This window comes from Amia ocellicauda, chromosome 12, assembly GCF_036373705.1.
Source record: "Amia ocellicauda isolate fAmiCal2 chromosome 12, fAmiCal2.hap1, whole genome shotgun sequence".
Taxonomy (NCBI): domain Eukaryota; kingdom Metazoa; phylum Chordata; class Actinopteri; order Amiiformes; family Amiidae; genus Amia; species Amia ocellicauda.
Window position 1 is genome coordinate 19,272,060 of NC_089861.1, and position 18,778 is coordinate 19,290,837.

The window sequence follows — 18,778 nt, forward strand, 5'->3', positions numbered from 1 at the left end:
TTCTTCCCTAAGCTGTCTGAGGCAAAGGTCAAAGCCAGTGTCTTTGTCGGACTACAGATAAAGAAGATCCTGGAGTGCAATGAATTCCCCAAGAAGCTCACTAGTAAGGAGAAAGCGGCTTGGAACAGCTTTGTCGCAGCTTCCTGGGCAATCACAAGGCTGAAAACTGTGTGGAGCTGGTTGAGACTCTGGTGAAGAACTTCAGCACAATGGGCTGTAGGATGTTCCTCAAAGTCCATTTCCTTGATGCTCATCTTGATAAATTCAAGGAGAACATGGGAGTGTACTTGGAGGAGTAAGGCGAGCGCTTCCACCAGGATATACTGGACTTTGAACGCCGCTAGCAAGGACTGTATAACGAGAACCTGATGGGAGACTACATTTGGGGGCTGATTTGTGAAAGTGATTTACAGTATAATTGTAAATCTAGAAAAAACTACTCACTTCTAAATGTTTTGTAGTCATTTTTGTATTACTTTCGTATAAATATATGTTAATTTGGATTCATATGATGTTTTTTTCTGACTTTATGTGAACAAAAAGACACAAATTCGCCCGTTTTCTAATTGGAAATAGGTAAATTTCAAAATATCACTGTCCTGGTCACAAAAGCAAAGTTTGTGGGGAATAATATATCATATATATAGAATTTTCTATACTTTTGAGGCATAAGCAATTAGGAAATAACACTTACTACCCAGGAACATAAATTGTGTTACATAGTGTTATCAATGTCTGCCCCTGTTATAGGATGCCCTGAACGTTTAGATGTTTCGGGGCTCCTCTGTAGGACTCTGTGAGTTGTATTTTGTATTCTGTAATCCCATTATATCTGCTTGTTCGTCTTTTATTTTGTTATATTGTTATACATGATTAATCTTGAATAAATTCTCATAGCTAATCTTGTCAGTTCCTGTTATTTTTTCTCTGCATCGCTGGATAAGAGATCTCTGATGTGGGCACTAGTGTCCACACAGCCCTGCTTTCTTGTAGTGTCCGGCATATGTGAATGTACCATAGTGTATTATAGAGAGAGAGACAGACAGACAGAGTGAGCGAGTTGACTGTTTTTAGGCAAGATCTTAACCTGCTGCTACTGTCACCTGATAAGGAGTGGATCTGGAATCACAAGAACACTAATTTAATCTCTGTTGATATGCCATATGAAAGCTACACTGATATGCAATTTTGGAAGGGACGGATATCACTGATTTAAACACCAGACTGTATATTTCATATGTACACCAACACAATAAAGACACTACTTAGATATATAACTGCAACATCAACAGATCTGTCCTGAAAAGTCATTCTGTACTCAGATTAGCCAGGTCCTTTTCTACACATTTTCTTCAGGCCATGCTGAGAGGAGATAAGTGAATGTAGACAGTAAGAGGAGGACACAGTGGGTGATGCAAAAATACAACAAAACACCTTACATATCACTTGACATTTGACATAGGGAGACAAAAACATGTCTCCCTAATAATTCAAGTAGCCTTTGCTATTGCATAATACTATTAAATGCTTGAAATAAGGTGTTAAGTTGGAGATGTATATAATATTTGTTTTAAAGCATATTTTTAAAACAAATAGCCCCTTTGAACTGCAGTGATAGCTTCAGTAGTTTTAAAAAAGTACATTAGTAAGACAGCTATTTTTGATGATTTCTTAATATATATTTTTTACTTTTATCTATTTATTCATAATTACAACATTTTGTCACTTTACTTTTGATATAGTGCTTGTCCTCAGTAGTTGGCCTGATGTCTGATGTATGGGCATAACGAGTATTTCACAGAGGTTTTTACAAAAGAAAAAATTGATAACATGTCACAGGTTAACAACCAGTCCAGTCAAACCCTAAGAGAGATTAGGATAAATGAGGAGGAGGTACTAAAGGGACTAGCAGAATGAAAAACAAACAAATCACCTGGACCAGATGGTATATTTCCAACAGTACTTAAAGAAATTAGGGAAATTATTTATAGACCGCTAAGTCAAATATTCCAAAAGGCAATTAGAACAGGGGATGTGTCACCTGACTGAAAGACAGCAAATGTCATAGCAATCCACAAGAAAGGGGACAAAACTGAGCCAGGAAATTACAGACCAATCAGTCTCACCTGCATCACCTGTAAAATGTTGGAGAAAATTATTAGACAGAAAATAGAGGAGCATCTTAATGAAAACCATATTCTTGGAGATAGTCAACATGGGTTTAGATGAGGCAGATCATGTCTTACTAAGTTATTTGAATTTTTTGAACATGCAACTGCAGCTGTAGATCATGTGAAAGCATATGATATGATATACTTAGATTTACAGAAAGCTTTTGATAAGGTTCCACACCAAAGACTGATCCTGAGATTGGAAGCTGTAGGCATTCAGGGTAATGTAAGTAGATGGATTATGAACTGGCTGATGTATAGGAAGCAGAGGGTGTCGATTACAGGAGTTGCTTCTAACTGGAGTCTACGTGGACTCCTCACTTTCTCCATCCAAACAATGTGGGGAAGCAATAAAAAAGGCAAACAGGATGTTAGGGTATATTGTCAAAAGTGTAGAATTGAGAACAAGGGCAGTAATGTTCAGACTGTACAATGCACTAGTTAGAGCTCATCTGGATACTGTGTGCAGTTCTGGGCTCCACACTTCAAGAAAGATATCGCTGCTCTAGAGGCAGTTCAGAGGAGAGCAACCAGACTTATTCCAGGTCTGAAGGGAATGTCCTACTGAGAGACTGAGGGAACTGAACCTTTTCACCCTGGAACAGAGGAGACTATGTGGGGACTTGATTCAAGTCTTCAAAATCATGAAAGGCATCAACCACATCAAACCAGAGGAGCTTTTCCAGATCAGCAGGGACACACGCACCCGGGGACACAATTGGAAATTGTGCTTCAAGGCATTCAAGACAGAAAACAGGAGACACTTCTTCATGCAGAGAGTTGTCACAATCTGGAACAAACTCCCCAGCAATGTAGTTGAAGCTGAAAATTTGGCAACATTTAAAAACAGACTGGATAGGATCCTTGGATCACTTAGTTATTAATGGACACCAAATGAGCACAATGGTTCGAATGGCCTCCTCTCGTTTGTAAACTTTCTTATGTTCTTATGTTCTTATAAGATGTTTACACTGGACAAGCCTTACTGGTTGTATTTAAGTACTGTTTATGAACTGTCATGCTGTATGTTGTGTCTGAGATCTGTTATGTTGTGTGCTCATCTGAACATCGAGACAAATTCTTAGTACATGCAAATGCCAGCCTCTGATATTCTGGATCCAAACCTCCTTACAGACTTCCATCGAGAGCACCCAACAGCTCCTGCTCCCCATTCCCAGGGGAGATCCCGCCGTAGGGGGTCTCGGTCTGCAGGTGCAGTCCCTAGGGAAGGGGGTTCTGTAAGGCCCACAATATGGCAGTTCCTTAGATCACCACCAGATATCTCTATCACACCAGTTCTAATCTCCCCTTCTCTGGCTCTTTGCTTCCCCGCACCTCATTTTTTAATCATTGCCCAATCTCTTCTAATAATTTAACTCACCACTGTCCCCAGTTACCTCTCCCCTTCCCTCAGTATATATACAGTATACAGTATATATACAGTATATATTGTGTTTTTTAAGGACACAATCAATAGTGGTCAAACTCACACTGTTGACATTTCCAAACATGTTGTGATCTTGGATGACTGCTGTGTGGATCTCTCGCAATCTTATTGAATTGTTGGCGACAACCATATCCACTATGGCAGCCTCCTGTGCCGCAGGGAAGACTTTACCTCTGCCACCAGTGTGTGGTTGTCTTTGAATTCTATAAATACAGTACATATGTACAAACTGTGACATTTTGATGGTCACATGAAGGGCATTGAAAGAATAACTGTTAATTGTGTCACAAATTTAATCTGAAACAGTAGCTCTTTGTATTGCTCTTTGAGCTACTCCACTACCACGCATCTGAACCACCTCTTCCACTATTGGCTCCTATACCTCTCCATTGTCTATGTCCTTGTCCTCATCCTCGTCCTCTTACTTGGTCCATTTTTGCGAGGTGAGCTCTTTTACACATGAATATGGACTGATTGCAGATTGAATAATTGTGCAAAGACATTTTGCACATGTGCAGTAGAGGTTAACATTCATGGCAGTAATTTGTATCAGCAGTGACCAAATTTTTAAAATTAGTTTGACTGAGTTTTGTGTTTTCTGTAGAGAGTCGTGTTTACTGTTTTGCAAAAATGTGCATTGTGAGTGAAAGCAATGAAACAGGGGGAGCAAACATCAATATACCTAATGTATGTAAAAATACATTTATTTAAGACCTCAGTTCAAACATGATCTTGTTCTCCTTTGGTTTTCTTTCCATTGATTCTGCCTGGTGGCACCGAACATTTCGGTCACACCCCTTCATTGAGAGGCTGGGACAGGCACTAGTACTGCGATGAGACAAACTGCCACTCAGTTTGAAGTGGACAGATTCACCAATATGGCGTCTGTGTCATGGGCGGTGCGTGATTGGCCATTAGCGTTAATTGATCACTTATTATTTATTTACTTATTATCACTCTTTTTGTGATGTGCACTGTGTTTATTATTCAAGATTGTTTTATTTACGAAGTATGTTTTTTTTTTACTTACTTATTGTTTCTATTTTTATGGTTAATTTGGTATTTGGGTTGATTATTTGGTTTCATTGATTAATTGCTTTTGTTGCCAAACGCAAGCTGCCGGACCACATTCCCACATGGACTAACCTGCACGCTTTCTCATTGGTCGCTTTTTCCTGTGCCCTATTTCTCTCCTTAGTATTTAAGCCCAGAGAAATGGCCATTCAGGTGAGAGCAATGGACTACTGAGCAGGACATCTGGCGGAGAGGGGAACCGAGGCGCAGTGAGTGAGTGAGTGAGTGAGTGAGTGAGTGAGTGAGTGAGTGAGTGAGTGAGTGAGTGAGTGAGTGAGTGAGTGAGTGAGTGAGTGAGTGAGTGAGTGAGTGAGTGAGTGAGTGAGTGAGTGAGTGAGTGAGTGAGTGAGTGAGTGAGTGAGTGAGTGCGTGCGTGCGTGCTGGGAAAGCGGTGAACGGCGCGGATTATAAAGGGATCTTTGGAAACCACGGACACTGGATTGCTGGAGATGACCGCGCAGGCTACGGAGCGTTAAGTACCCGGTTGTAATGCTTCAGAAGGGAATAATTGGAAAGGAGAAGCCACACGTTGCAGAGGTTGAACTTTCTTTATTGAGACTTTGTTGAGATCTCTGCCGGTTTGCTTTGTGGAGAGGGTTCCCTGTCCTGGGGCTAGAGACTTACCTGCTGTGATTCATTTTTCGGTCTTTGTGATGCAGACGGGTGACTGCGGGATGGAAGAAAATGCATTCATTAATTGCATCTGAATTAGTGCAAATGGAGACGTGCTAATACTCGTTCCTACCTGCAGTTGTTGGTCCCAGTTGGCCGACGGGGTTCCAGCTCCGCTGCACAGAGACTCGTTTCCTCCGAGAGGAAGGGGATCCTTCCTTGTGGTGTCGCCGGTTTTGAACAGAAGACACTTTAAAACCTTGTCGTTGCTTTCTGAATTGTATATTAGCAATTTGGGTTTTATTTATTCTATTCAGTCTCTTCTCTTTTTGTGTTCTCGGTAAAACTTTAATTTTCCTTCGTGTATTAGGATGTGGCTAATTTTCACAGGGTAGATTGCTGTAGTGCTTTTGAGCCAATTCTCGTTTACATTTTAGTTGTATGCATAGAAATAAGACCCTTAACTGCTGTCCCATCTTCGCTTTTAGCTTCGGGACGGGTAGTATTCGTACAATTTGACTTTCTACAAGGTCATCAATACAAAGTAGAGATTTTCACCTATACAGGGCTGTCGGTGTTCGTAAATCCATGCTGTGGTGTAAGAGTTCCAGGCATGGGAATTGTCTGAACATCTACTCCGCTCTTGTTCACGATGATTCCATCGGGAGAAATTTAAAAATAAAAACAATCCTATACCAAAGTGGATAGATCATCGCAGAAAATAATTTGCATACCGAAATGGATATATGGTATAGTAGAAAAACAAACGATCTATCCCAAAATATAAATGGTATACCAAAGTGGATATTTCTTCTAGCATAAAATAATGAATATACCAAAATGGATATATCGTATGACAAAGTGGATTTTCCATATACCAGAAAAGTAATTACTCGTCTCCCATCGATCAGATCCTCTCCTCTCTCACACTTAATTCAGCCTATTGGGCTGATTTATATTCTGCAGGCACTTCTCACATTCTGTTTGTTTATCATGAGGAAGCTTTCATCTCTTTCCAAACACTGTCCTAGAAGCTTGGCATCAGTCCTTGCTCCTGCATAGTTTCCTGCTGTTACAAATGTTTCCACTGTCACTTGGGATCCTGTGTCCAACAAACCGGGAACCCTTATACCTTCCATTTGTCCTTCTATCACTGGAATGTCTCCTAATAATAGATTACTTTCTGGTGGACCTTTGTCAACCGCTCCAACCAGTTGGTCCATAACAGCTAGGCATATTAGTTTAAAGATGGCTGGTGGCCTGCTGCTTCCCTGTACAGTGGCGTGCATGTCAGGTTGCTGACAGTGAAGACGGATGGATCTCCCTGTAGAATCAAACTGGTCTGTGCCTCCCCAAATGGCACCGTCCTCTCCAGGACTGGAGTGATCTGGTGATGGCTGGTGGAAAAACTTGCTGCTGTGATTGAATTTGGATCTCCCTCACCCTGCCATACTTGTATATATGGTCTAAAGGTGGGTGTTTAAACAAATGGGTGTTGTGGGACAGGTAACCCCAAACCCTGCTGTTATCCCACCTGCAATTCTTTCAACAAGTTATGTGCCATACTTGCTAGCTGTTTCTTTACTGTCCCCATTAACTCTACACACATCTTCTCAATTTCTGCACCGCTTCTTGCCTGCAATTTAAATACAGGGAGTGAAGAACTGAGCACCATATAACTCATCCAATCCATCAAACACATTCTCTACACTATTATAATCTTTCTCTACTAAACTCAAAATCTCTCTTGGCTCTTCTCTTGGGGATTGGTCTTAATTTGCACTTTACCAAACACCACACCAACCGTATGCAAACAAATCATTGTTTAGTGTCAATAACCATTAAAGCAAGCAAGAATCAAAGAAGGGTATCAACAAGTACTAAAACCCTAAGATTGCAATCTCTATTCCATTAAATTAGCACATTGAAATCAAACTCCAGTAATTGGCAGCTGTCAATATCACTCCCATCTCCTATAAGCGAATAGTATTCCACTGAAGAAAGTGGCTAAAGCTTCTGTTCCCTGCTGTATTTGTATTTCGTTTTAATTTTAATATATATGTACCTTGAATGTCTGTTACAAAATCTTGCAGTGCTGACTTCATTTGGCATTGTAGCTGTCTGTCTTATTTCTGTGGTGTGCCAATTTGTCAGTGACGGGGTCTGGCCTTGTGAAGACTATCATAGAAGCCTTAACTGTTGTGCTTTGGTGAGCATAGGCATATATTGTAAAACACATAGAACTTCAAAGTTGTTTCCTGTAATATTGAACTTTACTGCCACAAGCCTACATTTCTCAAGTAGAAAGGTACAGTGAGGGGAAAAAAGTATTTGATCCCCTGCTGATTTTGTATGTTTGCCCACTGACAAAGAAATGATCAGTCTATAATTTTAATGGTAGGTGTATTTTAACAGTGAGAGACAGAATAAAAAAAAAAAATCCAGAAAAAACGCATTTCAAAAAAGTTATAAATTGATTTGCATGTTAATGAGGGAAATAAGTATTTGATCCCCTATCAGCAAGATTTCTGGCTCCCAGGTGTCTTTTATACAGGTAACGAGCTGAGATTAGGAGCACTCTCTTAAAGGGAGTGCTCCTAATCTCAGCTCGTTACCTGTATAAAAGACACCTGTCCACAGAAGCAATCAATCAATCAGATTCCAAACTCTCCACCATGGCCAAGACCAAAGAGCTGTCCAAGGATGTCGGGGACAAGATTGTAGACCTACACAAGGCTGGAATGGGCTACAAGACCATCGCCAAGCAGCTTGGTGAGAAGGTGACAACAGTTGGTGCGATTATTCGCAAATGGAAGAAACCCAAAATAACTGTCAGTCTCCCTCGGTCTGGGGCTCCATGCAAGATCTCACCTCGTGGAGTTTCAATGATCATGAGAACGGTGAGGAATCAGCCCAGAACTACACGGGAGGATCTTGTTAATGATCTCAAGGCAGCTGGGACCATAGTCGCCAAGAAAACAATTGGTAACACACTACGCCGTGAAGCACTGAAATCCTGCAGTGCCCACAAGGTCCCCCTGCTCAAGAAAGCACATGTACAGGCCCGTCTGAAGTTTGCCAGTGAACATCTGAATGATTCAGAGGAGAACTGGGTGAAAGTGTTGTGGTCAGATGAGACCAAAATCAAGCTCTTTTGGCATCAACTCAACTCGCTGTGTTTGGAGGAGGAGGAATGACCCCAAGAACACCATCCCCACCGTCAAACATGGAGGTGGAAACATTATGCTTTGGGGGTGTTTTTCTGCTAAGGGGACAGGACAACTACACCGCATCAAAGGGACGATGGACGGGTCCATGTACTGTCAAATCTTGGGTGAGAACCTCCTTCCCTCAGCCAGGGCATTGAAAATGGGTCGTGGATGGGTATTCCAGCATGACAATGACCCAAGACACACAGCCAAGGCAACAAAGGAGTGGCTCAAGAAGAAGCACATTAAGGGCCTGGAGTGGCCTAGCCAGTCTCCAGACCTTAATCCCATAGAAAATCTGTGGAGGGAGCTGAAGGTTCGAGTTGCCAAACGTCAGCCTCGAAACCTTAAGGACTTGGAGAGGATCTGCAAAGAGGAGTGGGACAAAATCCCTCCTGAGATGTGTGCAAACCTGGTGGCCAACTACAAGAAACGTCTGACCTCTGTGATTGCCAACAAGGGTTTTGCCTCCAAGTATTAAGTTGAAGGGGTCAAATACTTATTTCCCTCATTAACATGCAAATCAATTTATAACTTTTTTTTGAAATGTGTTTTTCTGGATATTTTTTTTTGTTATTCTGTCTCACTGTTAAAATGCATCTACCATTAAAATTACAGACTGATCATTTCTTTGTCAGTGGGCAAATGTACAAAATCAGCAGGGGATCAAATACTTTTTTCCCTCACTGTATATGAATTGATTATATTTGCCAAAATAAGGTTACATGTACAATACTTCAATAAATCATACAGTGTGGTGCAATGTAATATCATACAATGTGGTGTAATAAAATAGTGTGATGTAGTGACTGACTCATTGATTTGAGGGATTTACTGAGTGAGTGATTGATCCACTGATGGCTGCTGTGGCCCCTCTGCGTCCGGTCTTCTCTCAGGGCTCTCCCACCATCTCAAAGGAAGGAGTCGTGTATAAGCTGCCCAGTCTAGAACTGCAGGAACTGGACCCATTATAGAGGGAAATGTGTGCAGTACTTTGGGACACCTCAGGAATTCCTGCAGGTTGTGGTATCCACAGATTATTCTGTGATTGGGTTTCACTCATCTGGGGGGATCGTCTTTTTCATTGTGTATTTTTGTGTCATCTTCATGAACCTTCCTGAGTCAAAGCTAATCTTCTGCCAGATCATACTGCATTAACAAAGTGGTGCACATTTTTACAAGGTACATCTAATATAAAACAATCCTGCAAAATACTTTATTGTAGATCAGTGTTGTGTAGTGTACTATTGTTAGTCTTTGAGGAGCCTTTAGATGCCAGGGGTCTACTGTCCAGTGGCCTCCAACTGCCAGTGGCCCCCCGACCACACTAATATAATGTATTTGTGCCACACTGAAATAAATTATAATGAGAAACTCTGTGTCCAATGTTTAGGCGCTTACTGGAATAACACGGTAGCTGTTAAAAAGCAAAAGCAATGGATCAATGTACCCCTAGCAAGTACTTAAAGTGAAAACAAAAAAGCTCTTCTCCAAAGTGTATGGTCTATAAATTCTTTTTTAATGGAGGTCGCAAGCTGTTCGTCCGATGATGCACCTGTTGCTAATGCCAGCTCTGCTGTGTCTGCTAACATTAGCAACACACTCCCTTTCGCAAATGGGAAGAATAAAAAATGAACTTGGGACACGAGCATGTGTCAAGTGCCTCCGTGCGCTTTTGTTGATGGCTGAGAGCTGGAATTTGATGACCTACTAGTGACTGAATTCTTGATTGAAGAAATCAAGAAAGAGGATGATCTAAGGTAAGATGCACAAGTTTTTATTTTGATATGCTGTTATGCTATCTGCTGGTAAGTAGTGTATGATTTAATTACATTGAGACTGGGTTGAGTGTCACAAATTGATCTTATTATTGAGTTGTTGGTCCAGTGTTGTATCCTAAGACATCCTGCGAGTCTGTAGTTGTAGTTCCATATCAATAGTGATATTGGCCTTCGTTAAGAAAGTGATTATATCACTTCCTGGTAAATGTTACTTTGGCAGGGCACTAATTTGTGTTAATTTGAACCCATAGACCTCTGCAGATGCTGGGGTTTCTTCCCTGGTGATGCTCTGCCAGGCCTGCACTGCAGCTGTCTTTAGTTCCTGCTTGTTCTTAGGGCAACCAAGTATTGAAACTCTCAACTTAATTCATGATTTTGTGAATTTGCCCAATTACTTTTGAGCCCCTAAAATTGGGGGTGGGGGGCACATGGGTGTAATTCCTACACGGTTCACCCAATTTGAATGTAACAACCCTCAAATTAAAGATTTAAAGTCTACACTTAAAGAACATATTGATTGTTTCCTTTCAAATCCATTGTGGTGGCATACAGAGCCAAAATGATGACCAATTGTCACTGTACAAATATTTATGGACCTAACTGTATATCTGCTGTACACAAGAAAAACTATAATTTATTTTAGAATAATGTATAGTAGCAATGTTAGTATACACTTCATACATTTATTTTGCTTGTCTATTTTATGTAAAGAGAAAGTTATAGTTTGTTTAATGTATAAACCTTGGTGGGTTTTCCTGTTGGGTCGTAGAGGGGAGAACCAAAATGTTTTTGACCCAGGTCTGACACACACACACACACACACACTCACACACAGACTGGTGAGAAATTAAAGGAAAAACCAACATAAAGCGTCTCCGTAAGGTGCTGGGCACCACGAGCCGCCAGAACCGCTTCAATGCTCTTGGCACAGAGTCTCTGAAATCTTCTGGAGGGATGAACACCATTCTTCCAAAAAATATTCCCTCATTTGGCGTTTTGATGGTGGTGGAGAGCGCTGTCTAACACATCGGTCAAATCTCCCATAGGTGTTCAATTGGGTTGAGATCTGGTGACTGCGAAGGCCATAGCATATGATTTCGTATAATTTTCATACTCCTCACACCATTCAGTGCCCCCTCGTGCTCTGTGGATGGGGGCATTGTCATCCTGGAAGAGACCACTCCCATCGGGAACGAAATGTTTTGCAGTGACCCTTCTCTCTAAGGGGATAAGTTGATCTGAACCATGCCAGGAAATTGCCCCCTACAGAATAAGAGCCTCCGGACCCCCTCACTGTAGGGGTCAAACAGTCGGGCCCATACCGTTCTCTTGGTGTAAATGCCAGAGATGGCCCTTAGAATTTGTTAACTGTTCTTGACTACACCTTTAGTGAGGTAAGGTCCTCAATATATTTATTAATTTAGCAGATTCAGTAATCCTCATAAAACACCATAGTAGAATGGATTTGAGATTTTAAAAGCAATGTTATTAAACAAGAATCTTGACCGGAAGCAGTGGGGTTTAGAGGAGAGCAAATGGGGATGTCAGCCTAAGACTAAGAAATGCACCCCCTTAACGACTGTTCCACAGGTGCATGTTCATTAATTGTTTATGGTTCATTGAACAAGCATGGAAACCTTTTTAAACATAATAAAGATCTGTACAATTATTGGAATTTTTACAAAAGTGTCTTTAAAATAGTGTCCTGAAAAAGGGACATTTCTTTTTTGTGTGTGTAAACTAGCAGAGGTGGAGTTTGGGGGAGGAGGGCCCATAAGGCATTCTTGCCCAGGGGCCCAGCATTTGTTTATCCAGCCCTGTCTAAGCCGAGTCAAGAGCCAGCAAACGGAACATGAAGGGTAAACCAAGAATTGTAGTAGAGGAGACAAGGTAGGTAATCGAGAGCTAAGTAAATGGGACCGTCAGAGTTCAGAAGCACGGGAGATCAGAATTCGGGAAATGTCGTTTCAAAGCAAACGAGACTTCCAAATTAAGTGAAGCTAACAAAAGGGGAAAAATATACATGGAGCAGTGGGAAGCAGACAACAGTGGATTGGTGTGCTGAGTGAATGGGAGAAGAGGGTCAATCAAACTAAATGTACATGATGCTTAGAAAGACAGAATGGCTAGAATTCAAGAGATGATGACCTCTAGTGGTGAAGTATGATGTATTTTACTATTCTATGCTGTGCTATAGGACATGGGCTCTTAATGCCATAAAACCCAACTCAATAGAACTGTCATCAAACTTTCTCTTCTGCTTTTAAATTGACCCTCCATTATCCACACCGTCTGCACAACCAGCACCACATGGACGCTTTAAATACTTCTTAATATTTACACATTCCCGCTTCTACCCTCCAGATAAGTCTTGGACTGACGTCACTCCTGAGCTGCCATCGTCAAGTAAATAATTCATTTACGTCTGCTTTCGAACAGGCTGACCACAGATCCCACAGTGACCAGGTTGAGGTGTGTGATAGTATAGGATAGTATGTGACATTCCAGCAGTCTTCATTTATCACTGCATTGTGAATCCGTGCCCATTACTTTAAAAGGTGACCTCCCCAAAACAATATGATGGCCCTGCTGTGTACGGAGGTACACCGGTTTAATACTTAATTGACACATTTATTTCCATAGGGCAGCATGAAAGGATGGGGATTTTCTCCTCAACGTACCGCAGTGATAGGACACTGTGCTTCATTACTTTGTGCTATACTACACACAGTCCTGACTACTGTATATTGTATATTGTATTGACATTTTCTAATCTTCTCTCTGTCTTCCTCTAGGACAGATATCGGGTGAATAATGGTCACCTGGTCTTTGTTCACTCCCCCTCTGAGAACCAAGAGGTGTTCCAGCTCAGGCGTAGTCAGGACATCCATTAGGTAAGAACTGTTTCTGTTCAGAGACCCTGCTGTGCTGTACGGTACTATCACTCTCCAGGTCCAGGGCTGGAGACCATGTTACTCTCTTCCTCTTGTTCCTAGGCGGAGACCTTTTTGTGGATGGATGGGACCACCTGGGGCTTGAGAACTGAGCCCCTCATCAGCCCAGTAAGGACAAGGAGTATTGAATTGAGTCTTAATGGCTTTGTGACCTTCTCTTGTGTCTCTGTCTGTGTGTCCATCTGTATATCTCAGACTGTCTGATTGTGTATTTCTATTCATCCATTGGTGTCTGTTCCTCTTTGTGTGTGTGTGTGTTCCTTCCCATTTGTCCTTTGCATTTACTCCTTCACATCGTCGCCACAAGGACAACGAGAGTGTTATTCATACTGTGTTGGTTCTACTACCACTGAGGAATCTTCAGAAACACAACTGCTGATATTGTTCCAGCTCCTATTTTTAGGTAATATGGCTTGTGGCTTGTGTCTATCACTGAATAATGGTGGTAGAGGATCCAGGCATGGAGCAGATGCAGGGCAGGGATCAATGTCAAGGGCAAAAGCAAGAGGTCAAAGAATGGGCAAACGGGGCAATGTAGGGAATTGAATACTTGTGGGTCAGGGGGGCAGGCATATGGTGAGAACCGTAGGCTTACAGGGTAGAGAGGGCAATCCAAACAAGACAAAACCCAAAGAGCCAGGCACAGGGTCGGTACACAAGATATCTTTCACTTGATTAAACTGGCTCAGGATGTCGCTCAAAGAGAAGACGAGGCTTTGCAGATTACTGAAAACCCTGGGGTTTAAATACTCTGTGCTGATGTGCCAGGGTTGATGAGAAACGGGTGGGCTCATGGGTCGATCAATTAAGCAAATTACTAGTTTATATACTGGAAGTCGGGAGGGAGAGGATACTAAAAGAGGTTAACACTACCATCTGGTGGAGAAATGAGTGGTCAGGAGGGAAATATAATGGTACCCCTTGTTGAACCCAGGTAAAGTCTTGAAGTCTTCAAGCACAGAGGATAATGTATTTAACATGTCCGGCCTTGAAGGCCCTGACATGGAAGCTCTCCAACTGAGCGGAGCCTCTTTGAACAGCAAAAGTTAACAGCTTTTATAGGAAGCATGACATGTGGTTCAGTGGGCGGTCAGTCACATGTTTACAAGAAGTGTTGCCTCAAGGTCAGGTCTCTGGCCCTTGTAAATGGTTGTCTTCCTGGAGAAGGCGTGGGATGTGGAAATCAGATGGCTTCCTTTGTTATACTGGGAGAGGGGGGTCCAGAATATTCATGGCTGGCACCCAGGAACGTGTCCCTCCCAATCTACCCGGTATTGAATATGACCTCTCCTATGATGTGATTGAAGCGGGGAGTAAAACGCAAAGCCAAGACTGTCTTCCAGGTCCAAGGGAGGAGCAGGAGGAGATGAGAGAGGGTCAGTGGCTGAACCAGCAGGCTGAGTAGGGTACAATATCACAAGTTTCAATAGGGAGACATGGAATTTAGGGGATATCTTGTAATGTGGAGGTAATTGCAATCGATAGGAAATGGGATTGATTTGTTTGATTTTGAATAGTCAATGATTTTGACTACGTTTCTACGAGGGGAGCCAGAGCCACATATCCTGGGTGGAATGCCAGACCTCCTGCCCAGGCTGGTATTGTGGAGCCGGTTGCCGATGATGGTCTGCCTGTGTCTTCTGGTGGCGGACTGCTCGTTGAATGCGTAAGTGGGCTGTCTGCCAAACAGCGTCACTATGGTAAAACCAGTCATCCACTGCAGGAACATCTGATGGCTCTCTGGACCTTGGGAACAGGGCTGGCTGGTATCCAAGGATGCATTGGAAGGGGGCAAGACCTGTAGATGTGCTGATTAATAAGTTCTGGGCATATTCCGACAAAGGGCAGGAAGTGCTTTCAGTCGTGTTATGAGTGAATGCAATTTGAACGTAGAAACCGGCCAATCTCCTGATTCATGCACGCGGTTTGACCATCGGATTGATATCCGGACATGAGACTGATGTTGATGTTCAATGATTTGAAAAAAGCTGACCAGACTCTGGAGCTAAATTGGGGACCCCTATCAGATACTATGTCCTCTGGTAGCCCATACACTCTCTGAAGACATGTGAATTAAGCCTCTGCAGTTTGTAAGGCGGTGGGATGACCCTTAAGGGGAATGAGGCAACAGGCTTTGGAGAAGCGGTCGACCACGACCAACACCGTGGTGAAACGTTGAGAGCTAGGGAGGTCTGTAATGAAGTCTACGGCGATGTGTGACCAGGGTCTGTATGGTATAGGGAGGGGTTCTAGGAGACCTGTGGGGTGCTGATGTGAGGATTTAGACTGTGCTTAAGTTGTGCAGGTTTTAACATAATGGGTAACATCGGGATTGAGGGTTGGCCACCAGAATTGAATCTTGTTTTTAAGTTTGCCTTAATTGAAGTTAATTCAGTCCAGTTGCTTTGTTGGTTAGACTAGATAGAAGGAAAGGTGCCCTAGTTTAGGAATTTGGAGATGAGTCAGTGAGGTGTCAATTGCATTGTTTCTCCGGAACGCACAAAAAAGGTAAAGCATTTGAATTGAGAGACCAAAAACAATAGACAGTGTTTAGGGTACTAGCAACTTACTACATTTAGAAGCATGTGGCCACTACAGTGTCAGGTTTGCAGAATGATTGCCTTCCTGGATGAACTCATTCAAAAAGATTTCATTTGTGAACGTTGTCCGCATGTTGAAATCCTAGAGATCAAGGTTTGTGATCTTGAGGCTCAGCTTGTCGATCTGCGCTGTATTCGTGATATAGAAGAATTCGTCAATCAGCCCATGATAGAGATGGTGTACACGCCAACACCTAGGAGAGTTGACACCATAGAGCAGGAAAGTGTACAGAACTTCTGGGTTACAGTAGATTGTAACCAAAGAACATTGCGTGCACAACCCTTAGAGACTTCCCAAGAGCTAGAAATGCCCACGAGGTGGACACCAAGTTAGCTCGGAGGGTGATGGGGAGGGCAGTTGAGCACCATGGTGCCCACTCCTCCCCAGAACAGGGAGGTAGTCCACATTGAAACCAGTGACATGGGAAAGGGTAGGCCAGAGGTTCTGCAAGACACATTTATAGAGTTAAGTAAGAAACTAAAGCACAGAACCTCCATGGTAGTTTTCTCAGAAATACTTCCGGTACCATGTGCCAGGCCAAGGGAGACCGGCAGAGCTTAGAAAGTTCAACGTGGTTGAAATCTTGATGTAGTGAAGAGGGATTTATGGAGCATTGGTCTTTCTTCTGGGGTAGATGGGACCTGTACAAACCGGATGGTCTACATCTAAACAGAAGAGGGGCTAATGCATTAGCAGAACATGTGCAAAGGAATTGAGAATCTTTTAAACAAGGGACATGGGGGGGGGGGGGGGGGGGGCAGGGAGCTCTGACAATCGGACATGTTCCACTAAGTAAAGAAACACAATCTGGGACAAACTCCCAAGCGATGTGGTAGAAGCTGAAAGTTTGGGAACATTTAAAAATAGACTGGATAGGATCCTTGGATCACTTAGATATTAATGGAAACCAAACGAGCATGATGGGTCGAATGGCCTCCTCTCATTTGTTAACTTTCTTATGTTCTTTGGACTAGTGTAGTCCACTACACCCTCACTGACCTAGACACCTCCTTCATTAGTGCATCAACTGTGAGGCAGCAAACCCCCTGTCAGACCACTGTCAGATCACTGTGTTCCTGAAGAGAGCAGGACAGCACAGAACCACACAGATATAGCTCTGCCAGCTGCACAGCCTGAATCAGTCATACAGATGGGCTCCAAACAGTGTGGACCAATTCACTAATGCAATCAACACCCCTGAAATCGCAAACCTCATCCATACCTTCCACTTAAAACCATTCCACCCCAACCAGACAGACGCAAACCAGGCAGTTCAACAGATCAATTACATATTCCAACAAACTGCGATTAAGGCTAACCTCAAAAAGTAAACCACAAAACTAACATCCAACCAAAAGCAGCCGAGAAATGGTTTGATGAAAAATGCAAAAATCGGAGAAAAAAAACTAAGACAACTATGAAACCAAAAACATCAGGGACCAACAAACCCTGAAAATCAGTCTGTCAGGGAGCTTCGGCCTGGCAGTGAATGAGCTCAAAGAAAAAGCCAGAAGAACTTGTATGCCATCAGACAGAAATTGTACAAAATAAATATACCCATTAGAATCTGGTGTAAAATATTCAACAGTGTGATCCAGCCCATTGCGCTGTACGGAAGTGAAGTGTGGGGTCCACTCAGTCAGCAAGACTACACCAAATGGGAAAAACATGGCACTGAGACCTCATGGCACTAAACCACTTCAGACCAGCACTGCTGAACAACAGCCTATCAGAGCCAAGCAAACTATAGAACAAACCAAAGCCTCCTATCTGGATTATTGTGACAATGAAACCAAATCCCAAAGTGAACTTTATTTGCTATTGGGTGCTAACCAAAGAATAAACACCGTAAATTCACCAGTGTTGCATTAACTCCAACAGTCTTCATTTTCACACTAAAAAATTAAGTGTTTATATAATCCACACTCAGATTAAAATTACTTTCACCAGAGTTGGCATTTTTACACTGACTCTGGAGTTAAAAGTTCTGCTCTCTGGGAATTAAAATAGCAACTCTTAAGTGCTTTTTCAACATCGATAAAATGTTAAATTGTGACCACCAGGAGTGTGGTCCAGTGACACTGTTTTTAAGCAAGGTACTACAGTTAACAGACAGTACTCTTGGTGTTAAAAATAGCTCTCGCGTTAAACTGCTCATACCTAACCACTCCCAAATAGTTAAATTTAAGAGTTTAAAGTTTACACTTTTGGTGTTCCCTCTCAGTGACCTAAAAGCAATAACCACTGCTATAGCCTCTTTTTTTTTTATTCAAGACATTCCCTTGAAGGAATAGGTTCCTTCCAAAAACAGAAATGTACCATATGAAACATTCTCCTAAAACAGTGTAAAGAAATATAAAGGTTATCATGTCCAAAAATAAAATGTATAATTTAAACATTAGTGTGAAGGTACTAACATTATCGGATCCATCCAACAACCATTTGAAACATTATCCAGAAGGGTAAATGAGTGTGTTGAACGTGCATCATAGTGTTGTAAATATTGTACATCGAAACAAAGAGATGGTATATTAGCTTTTTTTTTGTACACATGGCTTTTGATAAGGCCTGAAACACTACAGGTTTGTACATAGACACGGTGAGACTACGTGTTCCAAGTGGAAAGCTTTTTTATATTTTTTTAACAATTTAAGGTACAGCAAAGAATCCAAAAATGTGTAATTTGAAATATTCTGCCTATTAAATGTAAATGTACAACAAATTACACTATATAACACAATTTGTGTTCCTGGGTAGTAAGTGTTATTTCTGAATTGCTTATGCCTCAAAAGTATAGAAAATGGCTATTATTCCTCACAAACTTTGCTTTTGTGACCAGGACAGTGATATTTTGAAATTTAACTTTTTCCAATGAGAAAACGGGCGAATGTCTTCGTTTACATAAAGTCAGAAAAAAAACATATGAATC